Genomic DNA, 17,465 nt, shown 5'->3' with positions numbered 1-17,465 from the left:
AAGCTGAGGGTGGTGTGCCGCTCTAGCCTTTCCCCTCGAAGGTCGGAGCTGGCGGCACCCGGAAAAGGAAGGGACGGCCGTGCTCGGGGCAGGAGGCGAGACCAGCTGCTGTGCCGGAAGTGGCGCGCGCGAGAGGGCGCAAGAGCGAACGGGCGGCCGTGGGCGGCGGAGGCGCGGGCGGCGCCGGGCCTAACGGGAGGCGGCGCGTGAGGCGGAGCGGGGCGGGCCCATGGCCTGGCCCTGGGGGCCGCCGCCGGCACAAGCAGGTGAGGGGAGGGGAAAGAGCGGGCCGGGAGGGACTCGGGCGCCGCTCGCCTCGGCCGTGGCCCCGCCTGGCGCCTCCCCTGCCGGGCCCGGAAGGGCCGCCCCCTTTGCCGGCCTCCTTGGGCCGCGCCCGGCATTTACAGGCGCCCCAGAGATCGCGCGAAGCCCCGCGGGGACGGCCTGGCCGCAGAGCCGTTGAGGAAGCCGCCCCCTTTCCAAGGCGGAGGAGCGGGGACGGCTGAGAGAGCCCCGTTCCTGCGAAATCCCCTCCTGCCTTCTCGGGGCGCCCTTTCCGACTCTCCACGCCCCTCCTGGCGTGCCAGCCCGGCTTGCGGATGGCTCGAGCGCTCTCTGGCGCTCCCGCTTGGAGTCTGAGGATATCAACATGATTAGCGGTTTTAGCCCAAACTGGCTTCCAGAACAACAACAAGAGTAGAAAAGAGCAGGAGTTTGGGGTAGGGTCGGAGCTTTCAGGAGTCACAGCCCACTTCTTGGTCTCTGAAGAAGTGTGCTGTGTTTCATGAAAGCTCATACCCTACCTCGAATTTTGTTAGTCTTATAGGTGCTGTTGGACTCTTGCTCTTTTCTACTGCTACAGACAGACTAACACGGCTACCCATCTTGATCTAATAAAATGAATAACAACGGTATACTGTTAAATGTACATAGTGGATGGGGATCTGGTGGTGGATGGCCTGTGGCGCGACTGGTGGTTTCCCTGGAGAAGTCCTTAGCCCTGCCCTGTTAAAGATCTCTGCTTGAGCGGTGGAGAGTTGCCAGTGCTGCTAATTGTTGTAGACGGTAGAGAGGTAGAGAGTTCTAGATAGATAGCCCTGTGTAGAGGGCTAGAGGCATCAGGGACCTGACCCCAGTGTTGGGATAGCTTTGTATGAGCAGATCTGTAGGGAATGTTTGTGGTTTATGGATCCTTGCAGGGTTTTTGTTGTTACCTACGTTTTATGCTCTGCTTGGCTGCTTTATTTCAGCTTACTGCATTTGGGGGGTGGGGGTTAAAGCCATGTGCCTGGCTGATCAGTGTTTTTTTGTTGCTTATAACCCACCTTTCTCCCACACAGGAACTCAAAGCGGCTAACATCATTCTCCTCCATCTTTTCCTCACAACAAACCCTATGAGATAGGTTAGGCTGAAAGATCACCCAGTGAGCTTCCATGGCAGAGCTGGAAATCGAACCTGTTTCAGTTTCAAACTTAAAAGCCAATTTGCGGAGTTTGTATTCCTAAGAGGTTTTTTTCTGACTGAGAACTCATGGAGGTTCTGAAACCTTAATTTGCTTGGTATTACTTGCATAAACACTTTGAAAGATCTATTTCATAGAAGGGACGGTTATATGAATTTTATTTAAAATCTTTGTGAGAATACTGGTACAGTTTAGCATTTAGTACTACTCCTGTCCTGCATTGAACCAGGATTTGGGATTTTTTTCTCATTAACTATTCCTGTTTTAGAGATGTGCCACCTCTAACAGTTGTTAACTAACTTACAAAGCTAGTGGATTTTTCCTGATTAGAGGTGAATTGTACATAATTGCTTTTCATAGTGTACTTCCTCTGTTTCACGGCCCCTTGACTTTTTTGTTTTTTCTCCCACCCATACCTTCCAGAAAATGAATGCAAAGTGAGGATCTACTCCTAGCATGTGAAGAGGCAGGATGTAGTCTTATTAAAGCTGCTGCTAAATTAAAATTGGTTAGTCTTTAAATTGTCACAGTACTCATGTTTATTTTGGAGGGAATTGACTTCCTTTGCCCTCTTTCAGTGATAGGTTCCTACATTGCTACACAGTCTCATGATTCTTAAAATGTTTGTGCTTTTTTGTCTTAGTGTTGTGAGTTTTCTTTTTACTCTGATAAAATCATGTTCCCTGTAGTGGGTGAGCTCTTCCCATGGGTATGTGATCTGTGCAGGATTGTCAACAATTTTATTTTCCCTCCAAGGCTATGTGTTCTCCTTTCAAGGGCTGCAGAAACTGAGACTCCCATAGGGAGGCTGTCTGCATCCATGGAGAAGGGGTAGGCAGCTAAGCTATGCTTACTTGAACCGAAAGATTTAAAGTGGAAACACACTGCAACCATTGTCAGCCTCTTAGACGGTGAATGACTGAATACAGAATAGCTAATGGTATTGACGTTATGTTCCTAGTTGGGTTCCATCAATATGCCACCCAGCTCCTGAGGTTAAATGGTTAAAGGTGAACAAGCTCAAACTGGATTGTGACAAAGCAGCAACGATGCTGTCAGGAAGTCTGGGATCCATGGTATGGTGGTTTCCATACATGGTGGGGTCTGATGCTTGCTTGCTTAAGATCCTAGGGGTTATACTGAGTCCAACATTATCGCTGGACAAGCAAGGTAATTCAGCTACAAAAAATGTTTCCTTCCATCATTTATCCAGGAAGATGGCTTTCTTCCTTGGCCTGGCCACAAGGATCTGTGCCACAATAAACTGGATGCCAGACTATTGCAATGCACTCTGTGTAGGTCTGCCCTTGAAAACAACACAGGAACTAAGGAGCTAGGCGGGGTATGCATATTACATCAGTTCTGCAGTCGCTCCATTAGTTACCAATTACTTTCCAGCTTCAATTCAAGGTATTGGCTGTTGCTCACAAAGCCCCGTATGGCCTAAAATCCACTTAGCTGAAGGACTGTCTTTCCTGATAGGCCCCACTGCAACTGCTGCACTCATCTGAGCAAAGTCAGCGGAAGATGCCACCCTATAAATGGGCAAGATCAGCATCTGCACCTGAGCGTTCTTGGTTGTAGTCCCTACTTTGTAGAATGGAATGCACAGTTAGTTCTGTGTACCAAGGTAGGTTGATGCTTGGACAACAATCTGTTCCCCTCAGGAACATGGCAAGCCTATTTGGAATCTGATGGGAGTTTCCTGAGTAGTTTGTGATTTAGTCTGTGAATTGTCGTTTCCAGGGGGGCCGGAATTGTTTTAAAAATCCCATTGGGCATGCCCAAACTATTGGAAGGAGAGGAGAATGACATAAGCCACTTTGGGCCCCCATGGGGGAGAAAAGCAGGGTATAAATAAAGTAAGTAAATAAACAGAGAAGAGCCGTGTGGCACAGAGTGGTAAGCTGCAGTACTGCAGCCCAAGCTCTGCTCACAACCTGAGTTTGATCCCAGCGGAAGCCGGGTTCAGGTAGCCGGCTCAAGATTGACTCAGCCTTCCATCCTTCCGAGGTCAGTAAAATGAGTACCCAGTTTCCTGGGGGTAAAGTTTAGATGACTGGGGAAGGCAATGGCAAGCCACCCCGTAAAAAAAAAAAAGTCTGCCAAGAAAACATCGTGATACGATGTCCCCCCATGGGTCAGTAATGACTCAGTGCTTGCACAGGGGACTGCCTTTACCTAAATAAACAGATGTTGCTTTTTGGAACCTGCCTGTGGGTTCTCTTCTGATACTTTACTAGGGTCATGGTTAAGAAAGCTTGATAGTTGTTTTTGACATGATTTTCAAAATGGCAGACTGGTTTGTTGTTGATTGGCAAAGTAGAATGAGAAAACAATGTGCAGCGAGCTTGCAAATCATGGCATGTGCCAATTATTGTTTAGTGTAACGACTGAAATGAGAATCATTCATTATGGATGTAGTACCATCTTTGGAGGCCCCTACTTCTAGAAATTTAAGTACTAATCAAACAACTGATGTAAACTAGCACGTTATTCTCCATGCAGTTAGTTTATCCCTATTAGAGTCAGTGAAAAGTTTAGGAATTTTATTACACTCTGCCTTCTTGTTAGAGAATCGGGTTGGGGTAATCATAGAGCCTGCCTAATGCCTGTTAAGCCAAGGCAGTGTCCACCCCCTGCCTCAGAAGTTGTGGGCTCTGCAGGAGTACCAGTGAAGAGGGCAAGGAAGGTGGACATCCCAGCGAGAGCTGAGAGAGCACAGCTAATTTGCCGGTAGTGGGAGTTCCTCCCGGCTAAAATCTTCCTGGATCAAAGGACAGATCTTGAGTTTGTCCCATGTGCATTCCTAAGATTGCTTCGTGGGTGAGTGGGGGGGCTGTTTACTGCAGCAGCGGAGGTTTCAGCGGTCCCTGCCTTAAGCAGTTGGAATCAGGGGAAACCATCTCTACTCAGAGCTGTGCTGGAGCCTATTAAAGGTTTTTAAGCTTTCCACTCCTCATTTCTTGGCATTAGAAGTGAATAATTTAAGAATGAAGAGAGATTTTCTCCAAGACATTAAGATAACAGCCTTTGGAGGGAGAGACTTTTTTTTTTCAGGAGGCTACGAAAAGACGCTTGAATAAATCTTTTTCTAACTTCTTAGAAGATTTATGGAACTAGAAAGTAAAAAGTCTAAATATTGAATTCTTAAAAGATTTTTTAATGTGGATTTATTAATGTGGATTTAGATTTTTTCTGGGGAAAAGTGCGTTTGAGATTAAAAGTACTGCTCGTTAAAAAATGGAGTAGTAGAATTTCTGTTGTTTTAACTTAAGATACGAGACACTGGAAGATTTGACGGGCTCTTAGAACTTTTTTTGGTTGCTATGGCAACAGGACTAAATTATGGAAGTTATGGAAAAACAATTAGATAATTTTGCACTATTAGAAATGTGCTTTTTTTTTTTTTTTTTTTTCCAAAAAATTTTTTATTGAAAGTGTAACAAGTAACAAGATCAACAGTAAATGCGTAGGAAAAAGACGACATCATACGTAACAATGTTCGGATACAACAATACATAAACATCAAAACACTAACAGTTGGCAATATTCAAGTGTGCAAATATTATACATAATCAATAGGAGTCTAATACAGTGTTAAGCAAGCTAATTATAACAGCATCGAGAGAATCATGTACAGGCACATCCATTATGTCGCAGAGTAAATCCATATTTCAAATTTCGGGGTTTATAATCGCGTAGTGAGGTAGCTTAGAGATCAGCCATTCATTCTGAGATAAAAATTCCAGGAAAGGGTACCATTGTGCGTAAAATTGTGTAGGTTTGGAGGGGTTATGCAATGCTCGAATTCTGTCTGTGATCTTTTCCATCATAAGGTGGTCCCACACCACTCTATACCATATGTCAAGAGTGGGAGGGAATCGCGATTTCCACCTGAGTGCAATTGCAGCCTTTGCAGCTGCTAGGAGAGTTCTGACCAATGCCTTCCGCAGATGGGGAATATCTAGATCTCCCCAAAGATCCAAGAAGACAAGTCCCGGGCTTGGGGGTATCACATAAGTCGTGATACGGGAAATTTCCTGGAGAACCGCCTTCCAGAAAGCCGCAACACTTGTACTCTCCCACCAGCAGTGCAGGAACGTACCCTGCTCCCCGCATTTTTTCCAGCAGAGTGGAGATCTGCTGGGATATATTTTCGCCAGCTTTTGGGGAGTAAGGTACCACCTGTGGATAATCTTATAGGTTTGGAGGCGCACAGTGGTGACAGGGGAGTTAAGCAATGCAGAGTGCCAAACATGCTCTCTATCCTCTTGTGTGAGTTCTATCCCACAGTCCTGTTGCCATTTATTGAGCAGCGCTTCAGTGTTTAGGGGTTTGGTATCAAGCAGGGTGAGATATAGTCTTGACAGGAGACCTTTACGGTTAAATGAGTGGGAGTCCAGAAGTGTTTCAAATTTAGTTGGTGGTTTAGTCATTACGCTTTTTATATTCAGTTCGTGCAGAAGATATCGCAGTTGCAGGTAGAAAAACCAGGGGACTTCCCTGCCCAGGTTGTTGTTCAAGTCTACTCTGCTTATAATACCATCCTTGGTGGCTATGTCCAACAACCTCAAGTCCCGCAGGTCATCCCAGGAGCGCAGTGCGGTTATATTATGCTGGCGAGGCATGCCCTTATGTGATGTGAGCACTGAAAAGCGGGATATGACCGGGAGAAGGGAACGCTTATGTCTGTCCCAAAGCTTCAGCAGTGCAGCAAGGAACATATTTTGATATATGGAGGGAGGACGCAAACTTGGGGTAGACCAGAAAGTCTCTCGCAACGTTTTTGGCTGGGAATAGGTGCCCACTATGTTTATCCAATCAGAGTGTCCAGAGGGGAGTAATATCTGGAGGATGTCTGTCAATCTGGCTGCATCAGAATAGAGCCCTATATTTGGGTAGTTAAAGCCCCCTGCTGTTTTAGGGGCGCACAAAACTTTGAGGGCAATCCTAGGACGCTTATTCTGCCACAAGAATCTGTTTAATGTCGTCTGCCATTGGCTCAGAATTTTGCTAGGGATTTCAATCGGAATTGTTCTATACAAAAATGTCAATTTTGGGAGGACGAAGGATTTTATCAAATGGTATCTTTCATACCATGCCAGGTTTTGCTTGTTCCATTTGAGCAGGAGGTGTTTGATTTCTTTCATCTTTTGGACGTGGTTTACCTGGAGTAGCTGGGCTGGGTTGGGAGGGATATTTATGCCCAGATATCGGAGGTGTGATTTGGCCCACTGGTATTTAAATTGCCGTTTTATGTCGTTACACGTCTCCTCTGGGAGATTCACTGATAGGATGGTGGATTTGGCTTGGTTTATCCTCAACCCCGATATACACCCAAAGTGAGCAAGAACAATTGCCAGAGCCTTTAGGGAAGCAAGTGGGCACGTAAGAAACAGCAAGATGTCATCAGCGAATAAGCATATTTTGTAAGTACGGTTGTCTATTTCAATGCCTCGAATCCCTTCATTGGCTCTTATCTCCTCTGCTAAGGGCTCTATCGCGAGGGCGAAAAGGATGGGGGAAAGGGGACACCCTTGGCGCGTGCCTCGGTGTAGAGTGAAGGGATCGGACGCTAAGTCATTAAGTTTGATTCTTGCCTTGGGGCCTGCGTATATCGCTTTAATTGTTTGTAGGAAGTTGGGGCCGAATTTCATGTGGGAAAGGAGCAACTGCAGGTACGGGACCTCCAGGGTGTCGAAAGCTTTTTCGACATCCAAGGAGAGGAGTGTGGTTTGTAATTTGCTGTGTCTACTGAATGTTAAAATGTTCAGCGCCTTATAAATGTTGTCGGAGATGTCCCTATTGGGGATAAAGCCTATCTGATCCGTACAAATATAATTTCCAATGAAAGAATTGAAGCGTCGTGCATATATTGAAGTAAAGATTTTATAATCGACATTCAGCAAAGAAATCGGTCTATACGAACTGGGGTTAGAGGGGTCTTTGCCTTCCTTGGGGATCATGGTGATGACTGCCTCAGCCCAGGTTCCAGGTAAGGTCCCCAATTTATGCACCTCATTACAGGCCGATAACAGGGGCGGGATTAATACCAAAGCAAACTTTTTATAGAATTCGGCCGGGTAGCCATCCGGCCCAGATGCCTTATTGCTCTTTAAATTCTTAATGGATTCCAGCAGTTCCGCGGCGGTGATTGGGGTATCCATTAATTGGCTATGTTCCGCTGCCAGTTTTTTAATGTTCTTATGGGTTGATAGATAGTTCCTAATTGACGTTTTATCTGGCCTGGAGGAAGTATATAAATTTGTGTAAAATTTTGTAAATACATTCAATATTTCGGGAGATTTAGTGAACGTTTGTCCCTTGTCGTTTTTTATAAGTCTGACGTGCCTGTTTATTCTCTTCTCCTTGACCTTCCAGGACAGATAACGTAGGGTCCTAGGAGAGTGGTTCCAGTACTTTTGTTTTAAATATAAGATGTTCTTTTGAATTTGGGACGTTTCAAGTGACTCCAGAGCTTTGCGCTCATGGAGCAGCTGTTTATAGGTTTTTTTGCTGCCTCTATCCTTGTGTAAGCGTTCCAATTGGTGGATTTTATCCATTATGAGTTGTTTTTGGAGTTTTTTCTTCTTATTTAGAGAGGCAGAGAGAGCGATCAGTTGTCCCCTTAGTACCGCCTTAAGAGCGTCCCACACCGTTTGGGAAGATGTCGTGCCTGTTTGGTTATCTGTGAGATATTGGGTGATATCTCGTTCGATTTGTAGGACATTGTTCTCATTAAGTATGAGGTTTTTCTGGAACGTCCAATGCCTCTCCCTTTCGTAGGGCCTATCTAGGGATAATTTGCACGTTACCCAAGCATGATCCGAATAGCTTATGTCTCCTATGCTGGAGAGTAGTACTCTGTCTCTCAAATCTGGGGACACCAGGATATAGTCAATCCTGGTGTATACGTCATGGCGTGGGGAATAGTATGTGTAATCTTTGGCCAGTTTGTTCATCTCCCTCCATATGTCCACTAAGTGGAACCGAGTAAATAGCGTGAGCATCTGTGTGTCACGGTTGGGGTTCTTAGGCCTTCTTGGCACTCGAGGTGCATTGTTGCGGGGAAATGAGGATTTATCTAGGTCATAGTGTGCTACATAATTGAAGTCCCCTCCCACAATTACTGATCCCTCCTGGAATGCCTCTAATTTTCGGAGGATTTCTTCCGTGAACTCCAGTTGCTGCGTGTTGGGCGCATAGACAGATGCCAGTGTAAGCAATTGTCCATTGAAGTGCCCCTTTATGAATAAGAACCTGCCTCTAGGGTCCCGTAGGGTGGCTTTGTGTTCAAATTGGACCCTGTTTGCTAGTAAGATTGCCACCCCGCGGGATTTGGAGGAGCCCTTTGCGTGGAATTGCAATTTTATCCATGGGGCCTTAAGCTCCGCCTCATAGGATGCATGGAGGTGTGTTTCTTGGATCAGGGCTACATCTACGTTCAGTTTCGCCAGGCTGGTCAGAACTCTCCTTCTCTTCACCAGGTTGTTTAAACCCCTCACATTTTGCGAGACAATATGGACATGTGGTTGTGAGGCCATTATAGAATGGGTAAAAGTAGAGTATCAAAATTGGCCTTTGAAGTGAAATGTACTGGTATTGCAGAACCAAAAGTGCAAGTATAGAGACCGCTAGCAGGAGTGTAAAGGCTCCTGCCTCAGTAGTTTATAATAGATATGAATGAGATGGCTGAAATGATCTAAGCACCAAAGAAAGGGTCAATACGTGAATGCAATAAGATTCAGGTAAGTAAATCACTGTCTGGTGTTAATTAATTAAGCAATCAAATTTCATCACTTTGAAGGCAATCATGCAACAAATTCATTGGAAAGGAACGAGAAATTGTATCACAAAACACAAATGCAATGAAATGTATAGCAAGCGTAAGTTAATCTACTATGTTGGTAATTTTCAATAAATAAATAATCGACTTCCGCCCTTACCCTTTCAAAATATGGTGGGAAGCAAGCAGACTGTCAGTGGACAAAACTGACAGTTGTGATAAGCTTGTAGTCTGCTATGCTACCTCCCCTCTCCGATTATGGATGGATCAAACAGCAAATAATTCCAGGTATATGATAATCAAGTTACAATCAAGTAAGTACCAATTAATTAAAATTTCTTATTATTACCGTATGTGGGGGTAGACCAAATTAATAGATGTACCTCTTAACCTTAAATCACTAAGTTGCTTGTGGTTTGCTATGTTACCTTCTCTCTCTGATTATGGATGGATCAAACTGCAATTAATTCCAAGTGTACAATTTGCTAATCAATCAAGAATCAATTAATTAAGATGTCTGTTTGTTACCTTATGGAGGAGTAGAGTGAATTGATGGATGCACCTCCTAGCACTCAATCACTAAGTTGCCTAACTACTTTAACAAAGTTATATACAATAAGCACGCAGCACTTTAATATTGTTTTTGGTAAAAGCTTGAAAGTGTAGATATATTCAATTAACTCACTATTTATATTCCTTTAAACCAACTGTCCCCAGACTTGTAATAAATGATTAATTAATTCTTGCCCTTACCTCTGCAAAATGCAGTAAGGAGCAAGCAGATAGTCAGTTGGTAAAACTGCAAGCTGTGACTGGTGTATAGATTGCTTCGTTACCTCCCCCCCTTTATCAACGTCGGATCAAGCTGCAATGAGTTCCGAGTATCTGATATGCCAATCAAGAAGGTATTAATTAATTAAGATTTCTCTTTATTACTTTATGTAGAAGTGGATCAACCCAAGGGGCACACCTCTTAATAGTAAATCACTAACTTGCCTTAACTACCGTACTAAACTATATACAACGAGCACTCAGCGTCTTGTTACTTATTTTCCAGGAAGAACTTGAAGAGTGTATTTATGTAATTATCACAAGATCTAATATTTTTCTAAAGCAACCGTTTCCAATGGAGAAATAGAAACTAAGGTGCTACACAGTCCTCAGCAGCCTCGCGAGAAATCTCTGCAACGAGGTTGCTGTAAATAAACAGAACAGAGGACTGTTTGTGTAAGGGGCTAATAAAGAAGCAATCCCTTCAATCCCACCCCAACCACCCCTACCCACGAGTAAATTAAGTAAGATTGGGACGTTCCAACACAACATATTCTGGTCATAAGTCCTACCAGTCAGAGCTTCAAGTGTCCCGGACCGGTATTTTATTATTTTTCTGAGGAGACATGGGCAGCGGACGTTTTCTATTCTGAGAGCTGGCCTCCGTCTCCATGGCGACCTCTATGCCTAGCTCACGTAGAAACCGGAGGCCTTCCTCGGGAGTAGAGATCAGGTGCTGTGTGCCCTTCAACGAGATTCTCAATGCAGAATACCGGGTCCAGCTGTATTCTATTTGGGCATTTCTGAGTTCCTCAGTTATCTGTCGGAGTTGTCGTCGTCGCTCCAAAATCTCGGCCGGTAGGTCTGTATAGACGCTGATTCGCGCTCCATTGTAGGAGAGGAATTTTCGCGCCCTCGCCACCTCAAGCGTTTTTTTCCTCAGCCTCCAGTCGGCAAAGACGGCCACCACATCTCTAGGTCCCCGCCTCTTATCTGGATTTCTGGGGCCCACTCGATAAGCTTTGAATATAGTCAATGCATGGGTTTCCTCCAGCTTTAGCTCCGTCATCAGCCAGCCCGCCAAAAAAACGGCCAGGTCTGCATCCACGGCCACATTTTCCTCTATCCCCCTAAACTTCAAATTAGCACCCCGCAGCTGAATCTCCATGTCCAGGATCTTATAGTGGACACGATCTTGTTCTGATTGAAGGGAGTGGACGTCCTCCCTTAAAGCCGCAGTCTGGGTAAGAGCCTGATCCGATTTAGCGACCACAGAGTCCATCACTATCTTAAGGTCAGTTAATTGTTGTGATAGTGGTTCCATTAGATGGGAGATTTTGTTAGAAAAGCTCGATTCGATGTCTAGCAGTAGGGCTTTTAGTGCTGGGTCATAGGAAACCGTCTGAGTTTTTCGCGCCTCAGCATTCACCATCGCGGCCGCCATGTTTGCACTCGTTCCCTCTATCTCCCCCTCCGTACCTTCTGCTTGCGAAGCTGGGAAATAGCTCTGCAAATTTTTCACCGCCTTAGAGTTGGACTTCTTTGCAGTAAGATCTTGCTTACCCTTCATACTAAGTTGTGTAGAACGTTTTTGAAGTGCTTATCGGGGTTTAGGGGTGGAATTGAACCGGAGCTCTGGCTTTAGGCGTCCATTCCTCTCGGTGCCGACGCCACGCCCCCTTAGAAATGTGCTTTGAGGGTTAGATTAATTCCAGAAGAAGATGGTGAGGACATCACAGACAAAATGACTATGGCCTTGGCAGAGTTTTTGGATTGGGATCAGGAAGCAATGCAAATGGAAATTGACAAAGTATACAGAATTAACTCTTAATTTGCTAAAACAAAGACGGTCTCAAGGGATGTACTGGTCTATTTTCTAAGAAGGGTGAAAGAGCAATTTTTACAACAGCATTATAACACAAAATTAATATTTGGCGGTGGCCAGATTATTGTTCTAAAAAATTCCTATTCAATTTTTGTGCTAATACAAGGATTACAGTTTCCTGGTGGAAAAATTAAAACAGAAAAATATTGCTTATTGATGGGATACTCCAGAGGGTGTGATTTTTACATTTCAAAGACTAAGATTTAGGCTGAACTTGGTGCATAAAGCCAGAGACTTTCTGGAAAAATACAGAAATTTGGATGACACTCCGACAAAAAGTTCAACAGAAGCATCAACAGGGCAACACCTGGAGCAGAGCAAGGAGGAGGAAGAAATGGGAGCTCATATTTAATTCCTTGATTCATATATAATTCCTTGATTTTTTTCTCCCATCTTAATAACCTTAAAAATCTGATGGCATTATGGATTACAAAAGTTTAACATGAAACATTAATGGGGCAAATTTAGCCCCCAAAAGGAAGAAAATATTTCACTTTTTGAAGAACCTAAAACATGATATGATTTGTTTGCAAGAAATCCATATTAGAAAAAAAGATATAAAACGTCTGTTCTATAAAGAATTGGTTGAACAATTTATAGTAGCAGATTCTAAAAAGAAGAATGGAATTGTTTTGACCACACTTAAAGCCTAAATTGATACTGAGTGATGAGCATGGAAGGTATGTGGTGGTAGAAATGGACTTACAGGGGACAAAAATGGTGGTGGTGGGTCTCTTAAGGTCCAAATGAGAATAAAAGTTGGATTTTACAAAATAATTGGGGAATGTTTAACAGATTTAGCATATGAATATTGTTGCCTGATGGGGGACTGGAACGGAGTGATTGACCTGAAGATGGAGAGGTGCTCTGAGAAACACATTAAGACTCTCCAGGATAAATTGCCCAAAGCTTTTTTTGACTTAATGGACAATTTGGGTTTGATTGATTTGTAGATACAGAAAAATGACAATGCAAGAGAGTATACTTTTTCTCAAAAAGCCATAGATCTTTTTCAAGAATAGATATGATTTTGACATCAAGGGACATCGTCACTAGGGTGGTTAAAATAGAGGTCTTACCCAAGACTTTTTCAGATCATAATCCGGTATCTATGCCTTATAGGGGGATATTTTTAGGTGGAGATTAAACGAAGCTGTGTTACAAAATGAAGGGATTATTAAAGACCATAAAAATAAACTAAAATAATTTTTTTTGTGTTAAATCTAAGCAAAGGTGAGAGTGGTCTGGGATGCAAGTAAAACTTTTATTAGAGGTTATCTAATCCAATATAATACTCAACTGAAGAAAAAGAATCAAGAGAAAAAGCAACATATTCTGAAGGAGATAAAGAGTAAAGAGGAAGAATTAAAGAGAGCCCCTGGAAATACAAACATTTTGCAACATATTAAGATCTTACTACAACAACTATCAATGTTAACTTCAAGAGAAATGGAAATAAAATTGAATTATGCCAAACAAAGATCATTTGAATGTGCAAATAAGCCAGGGAAATGGTTGGCATACAAACGGAGAAAGGAGAGAGAAAAGAGAATGATATTGAAAATACAAGAGGCAGACACAGTATTAACAGATACTTCAGATATACAAAAAGCATTCTATCAATATTATGCAAATTTGTATAAGAGTTGTGACATATCAGTGGAGAAATTAGATGAATATATCAATAACCAGAAGTTATCTAAGATCACAAAACAACAAAGGCAAATTACGAATGGACCTATAACATTAAGAGAAGTGGGAGACGCTATAAAAAAGAGTATGTTGGGAAAAGTACAGGGACCAGATGGACTCCCAAGTAGTTATAATAAGTGTTTTGAGGATGAACTTCTACAGCCTTTACAAAAGAAGAACACTATCTTAGAGGGAGGTAAAATGGCCTGAGACGTGGAAGGAAGCCAGCATAACACTTATACCGAAAGATGAACAAGACCAGACATTGACAAGAAACTATAGGCAAATATTATTAAATAATGACTATAAGCTGTTTCCAACGATATTGGCTAGAAGTCTTAAAAGTATTCTACAGGACATTATTCATGAAGACCAAAGTGGATTTCTACCTAAGAGGCAGCTTGCCTGAAGGACAACACAAGAATAGTATTGGATATTCTGGAGTACTTGGAAAAACGTAATGAAAGACAAGCTGCTTTGATCTTCTTAGACACCGAGAAGGTCTTTGATAATTTAAATTGGAAATTTTTATTTAAGATCTTGAAAATTACAGATTTTGGAGACAATTTTATAAAATAGACCAAGTCGATTTATACATCCCAGTCAGCATGGATAGTCGTTAATGGGGAGTTAACTAAACCATGTGGAATATAAAGAGGTACAAGACGAGGTTGCCCGTTGTCACCCTTGTTATTTATACTGGTGTTTGAAGTCTTGAACAGGGACACAAAACAAGATGAGAGAATCAGAGGTTTAAAGGTGAAACAGGAGACTTACAAGTTAAGAGCCTTTGTGGATAATCTGGTGCTGGTTTTGTAGGACCCCTTAAAGGAAATTGAAACCTTAATGGCAAAACTGAAAGAATTTGATGTAGTGGCTGGTTTTAAGGTTAATAAGCAGAAGACAAAAGAGTTAACTAAAAATACGAAAATACAGGATCAAATGAAATTGGAGAGCAAAACAGGGTTTAAGACTGAGAAAAAGGTTAAATACTTGGGTGTTACTTTGTCAAATATGAACTGTATGTTATTCCAAAATAATTATATTAAGATTTGGAACGAAATTAAAAGGGATATGTTAAGATGGGATAACATTCAATTATCGTTGTTGGGAAGAATAGCTACAATTAAAATGAATGTTTTACCTAGAATGTTATTCCTATTTCAGACAATTCCAGTATTGACAACTGAGGCATCATTTAAGCAATGGCAGAACGATATATCGAGATTTATATGGCAAGGCAAAAAACCAGTAGTTAAATTTACAGTTCTACAGGATGCAAAGGAAAGGGGAAGTTTGGGTCTACCAGATTTGAGATTATATTTTGTGGCTAACTGTCTGGTTTGGATGAAGAAATGGATTTTGTTAAAAAATAGAAGACTATTGGACCTTGAAGGTCCTGACTTAAAATTTGGGTGGCATGGGTATCTATGGTATGACAAAGCTAAGGTCAATGCAGAGTTTAATAATCATCATGTAAGGTGTGCCATTTTGAGTTATGGAATAAATACAAACAGGTTTTGTTCAAAAATACCTCTCTGGTTATCATCGCAAGAAGCTCATTTTAGAAGGGAAATAGTGAGTCCAACTAAATGGTTAATTTATCATGACCTGTTGGAACTTTCTCAAGGTCCAGAGAGGATTTAGCAGCAGAAGGGCCAGTGGTTTTCTTATATGCAAATCTCGGAGAAATTTAAACTAGATAAGAGACATTATGACTTGGAGCAATCTAAAACTGAATTAGAAGTTGCCCTCTGTACAAATGATGAACATGTTATTTCTAAAATGTACAGACTTTAGTTGAGGTTTGAGACAGAAGAGCAAGTAAAAGAATGTATGATTAAATGGGCAAACAATTGTGGACATGACATATTAATAGGGCAATAGGAAACTATGTGGACAACAGGGTTGAAATTTACATTAAGCTCGAGTATTAAGGAACATTTTTATAAGATGATGTATCATTGGTATATGACTCCTGAAAAATTGGCTAGAATGAACAAGGATGCTTCAAATCTGTGTTGGAAATGTGCTAAACAAGTTTTATCATATGTGGTGGACATGTAAGAAAGCAAAGAGTTTCTGATTGCAGATTCAATCACAGATTCAGAAGATTTTGAAGATTAAAATCCAGTTGCAACCAGACACTTTTTTGTTGGGAATGAGGGACAGCCAGTTGGAAAGAAGTTTTGGAATTTTGTTTTTGTATTTGATCATGGCAGCAAGAGTACTCTATGCACAAAAATGGAAATCTGCAACAGTGCCTACAATGGAGGAATGGTGGATAAAAGTTTTGGAGCTTGCGTCAATGGCAGAACTTACTTCACTGATTAGAGAAAAGACATTAGTTACATTTCTGACTGAATGGAAACCGTTTATAGACTTTTTACGCGAAATAGACACTAACTTGATGATATCTGGATTTATGTATTAAGAATCATGAACAATAGAAAAAAGAGGGCTCTTCATTTAATAGAATAAGTGAGACTTTGAAAATGATGTATATTTGTTGCGGAGAAAATCGGAACTCAATTTATAGTTTAGTTTTAGGTTTTTTTTTCTTTTTCTTGTTATTTTATGTTTAGATGTATTGTTAGTGTGTGTGTGTGTGTGTGTGTGTGTGTTTTAGAATGTTCTGTTTCTTTCTTTTATGTGTATTGTTTATAGCTTTTATGTTACTGTTTATATACTGTTTAAAGAAAAATTCTTCCAAAAGAAGGTTGTGGGCTCTTCAGAAGAAGATGTGGCTGTCACAGTCTTCAAGCTGTGGGCCTAAAGGACACTAAGGACTAAAGGAGACAGTGCAGCCCCTTAGGAGACATGTGGAGCCCCAGCTTGTCTCTTCCTGACTTAGAGGGTGGTATGGAGGGCAATTTTGATACCAAAAACCGTCATTGTGCCTATGGTTTCTCCAGTGGGTGTAGCATGGGTGGACTACTTCTCAAGTCAGAGTAAAAAAAAGACTATCACCCCCCTCCCCCAATCTTCCCTGAATGCAGAAGAAGCTCTCCCTGAGATTAGAAAATGTCTTAAAGACTGTGTGTGAAAGTCCTTGGCCTCAAAAGATAAAGCATCTAAAGGGAGTAAACATCCCAGATGATCCCCTACCCCCTGTCTTTTTACTAGTTCCTCAAGTCAGAAGGAAGTAGGATAGATCTTTGAGCACTGGGATTTAAAACCCTGATTTTCCCCAGGCTACGTTATAACATCTGAAGTGGCTCAGTGGTATATAGAGCAGTGAAGTCACCGTCCCCATCTAGCTTCAGCTAGAGGTTGGACTCCCTGCCATACCTCGGGTGGTTCAGAATTGAATTCCTACAAAAAGGATGACAAGGAGGCTCTGAGGAGAAGCCCCTGCAAAGCTGGCACCTCTTCAGCACAGATGATTCCACTAGCAGCACACATTTAAGGCCAGGAATAAGCTGAAACACAAAGTGCCAGCGGACAAGCCTTCCAAAAGGATTCAGATGAGGCATCCATAGAATGCTCCCGTGGTTCTGAAACTTGGAGTGAATTTGTGCCTTCTCATATTATTCCAGGAAAAGATTAAGGAATAGTGGGTTAGTCATACCTCAGGACAGACAAGTGGATAAATCCCTTTTCCCGAGAAGGCAAATGACATTTTACAAACACAACTAACTACACTAGCAGCTGCTGTTATTTCAGGGGCAGCAGTAACCAAGAATGCTCAGGGTGCTCTGAAGGGTCCTATAGAGCTCAAGACAGAGGTTGCCCCTCAGCCCCATAAAGCAGAATCTTTCATTGTCAGCTGCAACACCTAATTCCCTGACAGCCAGAGCATCACTTAAGTGGGTAATAAAATTCATCTAGTTCTCCCTTATTGATAATGCCAGAAAGCTAGACT

The 17,465-nt window shown here is 42.3% G+C and overlaps 1 protein-coding gene across 3 annotated transcripts in view; it reads left to right on the top strand.

Moving 5' to 3' along the window:
- The first annotated feature begins 170 nt into the window (after positions 1-170).
- Positions 171-17,465, top strand: part of SETX (senataxin) — a 94,554-nt gene continuing 77,259 nt past the window's right edge. For all 3 annotated transcript variants that reach the window (XM_054997409.1, XM_054997408.1, XM_054997410.1), the window contains exon 1: positions 171-266. The gene's annotated coding sequence lies outside the window, so the exon portion shown is untranslated. The remainder of the gene's footprint in view (positions 267-17,465) is intronic.

The sequence above is a fragment of the Eublepharis macularius genome, chromosome 14, assembly GCF_028583425.1.
Source record: "Eublepharis macularius isolate TG4126 chromosome 14, MPM_Emac_v1.0, whole genome shotgun sequence".
Classification (NCBI taxonomy): domain Eukaryota; kingdom Metazoa; phylum Chordata; class Lepidosauria; order Squamata; family Eublepharidae; genus Eublepharis; species Eublepharis macularius.
Note: the sequence above shows the minus strand (reverse complement) of the source record. Positions and strands in the feature narration are given on the sequence as shown.